Consider the following 9,033-nt stretch of genomic DNA (forward strand, 5'->3'; position numbering starts at 1 on the left):
ATATTGTTTTATGATCATACCCTCTATCTTTTCATATTTGTAAAAAATGGCCGTGTTTGACACTTTCTCCCTTTTAAAATAATTTATAAAACAGAAAATGGACAATTGAACGGATATCAAATCAACAAAKAGGTAAGATCATGTTGAAGGTTATAGCTGCATTGGGTGCAGATGACTATACCTCTCACTGTTGTGTGTGTCTGAGTCTGCAGGTATACTGACCTGGAGGTAAACAAAGGTATTGTACACATTGGTATGTTGTGCAGATCACATCATCTACAGTTAATTTTGGTTTCTCTAAAACCTTATAGGACTCAGTCACAGCAGCCTCCCTTACCTCTTCAATGAGAATCCCAGAGGCCTCTACATTATGGACAAGGTATGTGTATAAAAACCATAATCAAAAGTGAAAAGTTTTTTAAATTCACATTTACCACAAAAACCAAGGTATGAATACTGCCATTCGCACGTTTAAAAAAAAAACATCTGTATAATTGCAATTTTTGGGATTCACACACTTCACCCTCCCTACACCTCTGATGAATACAACAGGAAACCTGTTCGATCACCACCATTCTGGCTATGGATACGGAGGACATCAACATTAACATCAACACCACAGAGGATATATCCATTGGACTTGGGACTCGGCTGGAAATTTTTCTCATCTTTGAATTTTTAATTCTGCTTTGCCACTAAAATCATAATTAACACTGACAACTGAAATGTTGTGTTCTTGTTGTTCTTGTTATGTGTATTATTATTAATAATAGGGGAGGGGGGAGTTAAAGAATGTACCCCAAAACGTTATTCGACGATCCATTAAAAGGGGTTATTTGAAGAACCATATTAAAGGGTTCTTTGAAGAATTTATAGAGGTTCTCCACGGTTTCAATTTGAAGAACCCCTAAAGCATGGGTGTCAAACTCTGGCCCGCGTTTGGCCCGCGGGGTAATTATATTTGGCCCGCGAGACAATACCAAATTACTACTAGAGCTGGCCCGCCGGTATTATACAGCGCATTCACCGCTAATACTACGAATCCCATAATGCTCTGCTGTTGTTTTCGCGCGCCAATCAGGACAGGACCCAGAAACGCCCTCTCCTCTGTGACAGTAGTCATAGCAACATAGACGCTACAACTGTCAGCGCGCTATCCCTTCCCAAAAATGGCGAAAAGAAAGGCAGAAAACAGGAGATTTCTGGACAAGTGAGAGGCAGAATATCTGTTCTCGCCGCTGAGTTTAGCCGGCGATTTGCCGACTTCGATGTCCAGAAATGTAGGTTTGAACTGCTTAGTAATCCCTTCGCAGTTGATGTGGAAAATGCACCAACCAACATCCAAATGGAGCTGATTGAACTCCAGTGCAACGACACGCTGAAGTCAAAGTATGATGCTGTGGGCGCCGCACAGTTTCCACGGTTCATCCCTGACACAATGCCTCAGCTCCGCACCCAAGCTGCTCAGATGCTCTCCATGTTCGGCAGCACTTATCTATGCGAGCAACTTTTCTCTCTCGAATGAAAGATGACCAAAACAACTCACAGGAGACGTCTGACTGATGAACACCTTCGCTCGATACTGAGGATTCTTCAGCTCAGAGCCTGAGCCCAGACATTGATGACCTAGCATCCAAGAAGAGATGCCAGGTATCTGGCTTGGGCACATCAGATTAGATCAGTGTGCAATAATTAACGTTTTCTTTGTGCACTTTTTCTTGCTACAAGGCATGGGCTTGAATGGTTGATTGATTTATTATCATTTTTATTTGTAAAATTATTAGCCAGTGGAAAAAGTTTATTTTGGTATTTAAATCAGAAGGCTGCAAATAGAAAAGAGTCATACGATTTTTATTTAAATTGTATTTATTTAATAAATGAATGCCATTGATGTGTTTTTTCATTTGAAATTCGATTTTGCATGTCTCCACTATTAAATTATATATTGTATGGTAATAAGCGATGCTTGTTCCATATTCAATGTTAAAGCAAAACTTGTTTGGGTCCATATTAAAAGGTTCATTTGTTCAATGTTGGCCCGCGACTTTGTTCAGGTTTTACATTTTGGCCCACTGGGTATTTGAGTTTGACACCCCTGCCCTAAAGGATACTCCAGCAATCTTTTACTATTAGAGTGTACAGTACAGCCAGGCCAAGTCAGGGCTTCTGACGTTCGCTATATTATTTTGTCCGTTTTTTTTGTTGCAAACAAGCAAAATTGTAATTATTTTTCTTTAAAAATGAGAAGGCCAAAACTTTTCATTTTTCAAGAACAGGGACAATTCGATTGAGTTTAGCACCACACGTTCAAATTAAAAAGCTGTTGAGTCACCAGAGGCAGAACAGACGTTGAAAACAAAAGGGAGAGAACAGTGTAGCCTTGTCGTAAAATTACAAATACAGTCATTCATCAAGATTAAAGTATGTAATTATTTTTTTAGTTACTACACTGAACATGTTAAGTAGGATATTTCTACATATACAGTACACACATAATCTGTATCTTACCCGGTCTTGGTTCACAGTTGGACTATTTTACTTTCACTGACTTTCCAAATAACGTTTGCGAAAAGTGGGAGGCAACCTACTGATAATCCACTATACAGTTTAAATGGATAATCCACCCCAGAAATACAAATCAATTTGGTGAAAGCCTATGTTCTATCAGTGGGTAAAATACATTTCCCCCCGTGATTTAACTTGTAAATGGTCCGCCTGTGAAAATCTGGACATCGTGTATGAACGCATCACAGCTAGGCTATAGAATTATTGTCACTGGAGATACAGGATTGAACGCTATCACATTTCATAACGCGTTCAAAACAATGACCTACACTCCAGACCGCCAAATCAGCCAATAGATAGTATGGCCACACATCCATCCGCTAATATTGTCATGACAAAGTATAGATTTCGCTTAGATGTGCTCAATCTAAACAGTGTACCAAGTTAATAACCTCCGTTTCATCTTCAAGTACCATGTCTGTGTCTGTAGGATAACCCAACACACTATAAACTAATATTAGATTTAAATACCCATAGGTTATCAAAAGGGATAATGTTTATTCTGAGTGGATATTAGCCCCATTGTGAATCCATATTCAATGTATGTTTTCTTGTTTTTAAAGAACATTTATCCTGCAATTTAATAATCCTGTAATAAAATAAAACACGAAATACAAACAATAATGCTGCATTGAAGCAGTAAGGCATACACTGTTGAGGACTGTTCTTAGAATGAAGCAATGCATGTTCATTCTCATTCATTCTGATTGGCCCCCTCAAACACCATTGTTTAGATTTACATAATTTAATAGGATCTCTGTGGTAGGCTAACAACCCATATAAATAGAATGAATATAACTGGCTTGGAACCTCTAATCCTGGCAATTCATTCTATTCTATGTAACAACCACTCTATGACATCAGCAGCCATAGAGATAGAACGTGTTTCATCTCTATGACGGCAGTCTCCTAGAAAAACTGTATTCTTTGAGATGGAATGTTTAAACCGTCTATGTAATAACCATAGAGATATATGATCTTGGTAAAATGTAAACATAAGTACTGACCTTCTAACATCTAAATTATTATTAGGATAGGCGACTTCTATCATTCCTTTCTACAATAATATGCTACACAAACTTTCTTAACATCCAAAAAATACAGTTAGTAAACATTTCCTGTTGGTGGTTTATAACCGATGTGAAATGGCTAGCTAGTTAACGGTGGTGCGCGCTAATAGCGTTTCAATCGGTGACCTCACTCGCTCTGAGACCTGAAGTAGTTGTTCCCCTTGCTCTGCAAGGGCCTCGGCTTTTGTGGCACGATGGGTAACGATGCTTCGTGGGTGGCTGTTGTTGATGTGTGCAGAGGGTCCCTGGTTCGGGGCGAGGAGAGCGACGGAAGCTATACTGTTACATAATGTTATGTAAGTCTGCTCCTGGGAAGGACTTGCTGGACCCCTCCACACTCCCAGGAAAACCAGGTACCCAGCATCATATTGGAGGTCGGTATTGACTGTAGTTGTAGTGTTATAACCCCTCTTTTTAAAGGAGCCGAACATACTGATGTTAGGTGAGGAAATCACTCACCTGTCAGTTTGAAGAGGTGAAGAAAGACCAAGAGATCTCTGTGTTTCAGGAGGAGCTGACAGAACTGATCCTTTCTCATAATGAGAATGTGGTCAGAGGTCAGGTAGGAAGTAGGAACCTCTCGGTACTGTATATTTCAGAGTTCTGTGAGAGTATTGTAGCTCATGTACTGAACAACAACTGTGACCTTTGTCCATTTGACAAGGTTTAATGGGTATACAGACATATACTGATTACAACAGCAGTGCTCTATCTTTAACAGTCCCATCTATCCCTCTATCCCCGACGCTAAATACAGTATAAAAGTGACAAAAAAATAAAGTAAAACCTTGAGCCTTCAGTTTACAAGACTTTTCAAACTAAAACTGATACCAGAACCAACAGAGATCTAGAATTAGACTGTTCAAACTAAAACTGATACCAGAACCAACAGAGATCTAGAATTAGACTGTTCAAACTAAAACTGATACCAGAACCAACGGANGATCTAGAATTAGACTGTTCAAACTAAAACTGATACCAGAACCAATATAGATCTAGAATTAGACTGTTCAAACTCAAACTGATACCAGAACCAACTGAGATCTAGAATTAGACTGTTCAAACTAAAACTGATACCAGAACCAACGGAGATCTAGAACTACTAGGTGTCACTGAACTGGATCATTACCACCAACCCCGGACTGTCTTGTCTCATTACGCACACCTGGTTCCCATTCCCCCTGATTAGTATGTGTATATATGTGCCCTCTGTCCTCGTTGATTATTGTTCCATGTCCATTGGTCTTGTGAGTACCTGCGCTCTGTTGTATTGGCATGCATGACACCGTGTTAGTGTGTACTTGTTATTACGGGTCTCGGTCCTGTGTATTGTTATTACGGGTCTCATCCAGTGTATTTATTAGAGGTTTGCACCTCACTCTTTGTTTGGGTTACAGCCCTGTGTTATATATATACAGTATATCTATATATACACACACACACACACACGTTTGTTTGTTTTGGGCTTCGTCCCCGTCATGTTCATGACACACTGTCACGGTCGTCCTAATGAGGAGACCAAGGCGCAGCGTGGTAAGCGAACATAACTCTTTAATAAAAGAGAGAACACTGAACAGAACTAAACAAAACAACAAAACGAACCGTGAAGCAATATGGCTAGTGCAGAACAGGCAACTAAACATAGAATATAACCCACAATACCTAAGTGGAAAATGGCAACCTAAATAGGATCCCCAATCAGAGACAACGATAAACAGCTACCTCTGATTGGGAACCAATTCAGGCCACCATAGACCTACAAACACCTAGACTTACAAAAACCCCATAGATCTACAAAAACCCTAGACAACACAAAACACGTATACCCACCTGCGTCACACCCTGACCTGACCAAAATAATACAGAAAACATAGATAACTGAGGTCAGGGCGTGACAGTACCCACCCCCCAAAGGTGCGGACTCCCGACCGCAAACCTGAACTTATAGGGGAGGGTCTTGGTGGGCATCTACCCTCGGTGGCGGCTCTGGTTCTGGACGCCGCCCCCCATCTGAAGGGCGACACTGGAGGCTCCGGACTGGAGGGCGTAGCTGGAGGTTCCGGACTGGAGAACGTCTCTTGAGGCTCCGGAATGGAGGGCGTCTCTTGAGGCTCCGGACTGGAGGGCGTCGCTGGAAGCTCCGGACTGAAGGGCGACACTGGAGTCTCCGGACTGGAGTGCGTAGCTGGAGGCTCCGGACTGGAGAACGTCTCTGGAAGCTCCGGGCTGGAGACCGTCTCTGGAGAATCGGAGCTGGAGACCGTCTCTGGAGGCTCCGGGCTGGAGACCGTCTCTGGAGGCTCCGGGTTGGAGACCGTCTCTGGAGGTTCCGGGCTGGAGACCGTCTCGGGCTGGAGACCGTCTCTGGAGGCTCCGGACTGGAGGGCGTCGCTTGAGGCTCCAGACTGGAGGGCCGTCGGCTTTGGATGGCTCCGGACTGAAGGGCCGACACTGGAGGCTCCGGACTGAAGGGTGACACTGGAGGCTCCGGACTGAAGGGCGACACTGGAGGCTCCGGACTGAAGGGCGACACTGGAGGCTCCGGACTGGAGACCGTCGCTGGAGGCTCCGGACTGGAGGCCCTCGTTGGAGGCTTCGTGCCCTGTTCTCATCACTGGAGGCTTCTTGCGCATGGATCATCAGCCGGAGGCTTCGTGCCATGGATCATCACTGGAGGCTTCTTGCCATGGATCATCACTGGAGGCTTCTTGCCATGGATCATCACCGGAGGCTTTGTGCCATGGATCATCACTGGAGGCTTCTTGCCATGGATCATCACTGGAGGCTTCGTGCCATGGATCATCACTGGAAGGCTTCGTGCCATGGATCATCACTGGAGGCTTATTGCCATGGATCATCACTGGAGGCTTTTGCCATGGATCACACTGGAGGCTTCGTGCATGGATCATCACTGGAGGCTTCTTGCCATGGATCATCACTGGAGGCTTCATGCCATGGATCATCACTGGAGGCTTCTTGCCATGGATCATCACTGGAGGCTTCGTGCCATGGATCATCACTGGAGTGGAGAGACACACAGGAGGCCTTGCTCTGGGAGCAGGCACAGGACTCACCAGGCTGGGTGGATATACAGGAGGGTTAGTTCTTGGCCGAGGCACAGGATTCACCAGGCTGGGGAGACATACAGGAGGCCTTGTCCTTGGCCGAGGCACCGGATACATTGGGTCGTGGAGGCGCACTGGAGGTCTCGAGCTAAGAGCCTGCACAACCCGTCCTGGCTGGATGGTGACTTTGGCCCGGCACTTGCGGGGCGCAGGCACAGGACGCACTGGGCTGTGCAGACGCACTGGAGACACAGTGCGTAGAGCTGACGCAGGATAACCCGGCCCGAGGAGATGCACTGGAGACCAGATGCGCTGAGCCGGCACCCTCCGTCCTGGCTGGATGCCCGCTCTAGCCCGGCCGATGCGAGGAGCTGGGCTATAGCGCACCGGGCTATGAGTGCGCACTGGGGACACCGTGCGCATCACCCCATAGCACGGGGCCTGACCAGTCACATGCGCGCCACGGTAAGCACGGGAGTTGGCTCAGGTCTCCAACCTGACTCTGCCACACTCCCCGTGTGCCCCCTCCCCTAAAACATTTATTGGGCTGTCTCTCATGCACGCCTCGTTGAGCCAACTCCTCGTAGCATCGCCTCTACGCCTTCGCTGCCTCCAGCTCCTCTTTAGGACGGCGATATTCTCCTGTCTGTGCCCAGGGTCCCTTGCTGTCCAGCTTTTCCTCCCATGTCCAACTCTCCAAAGACCGCTGCTCCCTCTTACCACGCTGCTTGGTCCGTTTTTGGTGGGTTATTCTGTCACGTTTGTCGTATTGAGGAGACCAGCGTGGTAAGCGAACATAACTCTTTAATAAAAGAGAGAACACTGAACAGAACTAAACAAAACTACAAAACGAACCGTGAAGCAATATGGCTAGTGCAGAACAGGCAACTATACATAGAATATAACCCACAATACCTAAGTGGAAAATGGCAACCTAAATAGGATGCCCAATCAGAGACAACGATAAACAGCTGCCTCTGATTGGGAACCAATTCAGGCCACCATAGACCTGCAAACACCTAGACTTACAAAAACCCCATAGATCTACAAAAGCCCTAGACAACACAAAACACGTATACCCACCCTCGACACACCCTGACCTGACCAAAATAATACAGAAAACATAGATAACTAAGGTCAGGGCGTGACACATATGCTATTTTGGGTAGAGAAATAAAAAAAAATATTTTCGTATTCCTGTGCCTGTCTCCGATCATTATACAACGCGACACACATCTAGAATTAAATATAAAAACCTGTCAAAATAAAACGAATAAAAATAAAAATTTATATTTATATAAAAAATTGTGAAAATGCAGTGCTGAAGTAACCATCGTCATCTCACATACTTTTCTGTGTTTCTTTGCGTTAACTGTGGAGTTGATAGTGTGTCTGTCAGAGGAGGTCAGGAATCGGAGGGAGGTGGACAAGGAGGAGCAGGAGAAGAGCCAGCAAATAGCCAGGATAGAAGAGAAGCTCCACAGGCTGAGAGGCCAGGTCTGGGTGGGGTCCTGAACATGGAGGGTTCCTAGCCCTTTTGGACAGAGAAGCAACTCAATCTGAGACAGACACCAAGCCATACAGAATGAGGTTAACCCTTAGTTAACTCTGTCAGAGTTGGGAATTAATAATTTGTTAACATTTGAAATTGATATACAGGCTGCATGTAATGTTATCTTCTGAAATTTGACATAAAACTAATCTTCCATGTCTGTGTCTTGGAACATGATCACAAACACAGCTCTTCAGTTATACAGAGAATTATGTGGACAGTGAGGAGGAAGACAACAGTTTATCACTTACTGAACAGATGCGAGAAGTGGAGAGAACCAACAAACCACTGATGAGGGAGTTAGAGGCCAGGAAGAATCATGTGATCTCTTCTGGTGTGTACGCATGGAGATACAGTATCAAACACAGCTTTAGAGCCTAAACTGTGGGAGGATGATTCCCCAATCCTAAATCAACCCTTAGCTCTCACCCCCTGAGATCTGAAACGTTTGAAAAGGTGTGAACAATCCTGTCAATTAAAGGTGAAACTTGTGTTGTATGTTTTCCCAATCAATACTGTATTTGTACTCTGCAGGTACAGTGAGTTCCTTGTGTAGAACTCTGTCCATAAAGGAAGGAGAGCTGATCACTGCTAAAGGCCAGCAGGATGAGTTGAGACAGAGCGCTGAAAGAACCAGTTGGCCCAGCTACAGGCCATGTCAGGAAGGTAGTGAAGGACAGGTTGGCCCAGCTACAGGCCATGTCCAGGAAGGTAGTGAAGGACAGGTTGGCCCAGCTTACAGGCCATGTCCAGGAAGTTATGAACATGCTTTGAGTGTGTA

At 44.8% G+C, this 9,033-nt stretch overlaps 1 long non-coding RNA gene across 2 annotated transcripts in view; it reads right to left on the bottom strand.

The window, feature by feature from the left end:
• The window catches only part of LOC112071043 (uncharacterized), an 11,345-nt gene extending 7,189 nt beyond the window's left edge, over nt 1–4,156 (bottom strand). The window contains exon 1 of one of the 2 annotated variants that reach the window (XR_002894015.2): nt 4,095–4,156. This is a non-coding gene — a long non-coding RNA (uncharacterized lncRNA). Of the gene's footprint in view, nt 1–2,508; nt 2,767–4,094 lie in introns of those variants that run through there. The other variant, XR_002894014.2, reaches the window with a different exon arrangement.
• Between the last annotated feature and the right edge of the window lie 4,877 nt (nt 4,157–9,033).

This window comes from Salvelinus sp. IW2-2015, unplaced genomic scaffold (assembly GCF_002910315.2).
Source record: "Salvelinus sp. IW2-2015 unplaced genomic scaffold, ASM291031v2 Un_scaffold1499, whole genome shotgun sequence".
Classification (NCBI taxonomy): Eukaryota; Metazoa; Chordata; class Actinopteri; order Salmoniformes; family Salmonidae; genus Salvelinus; species Salvelinus sp. IW2-2015.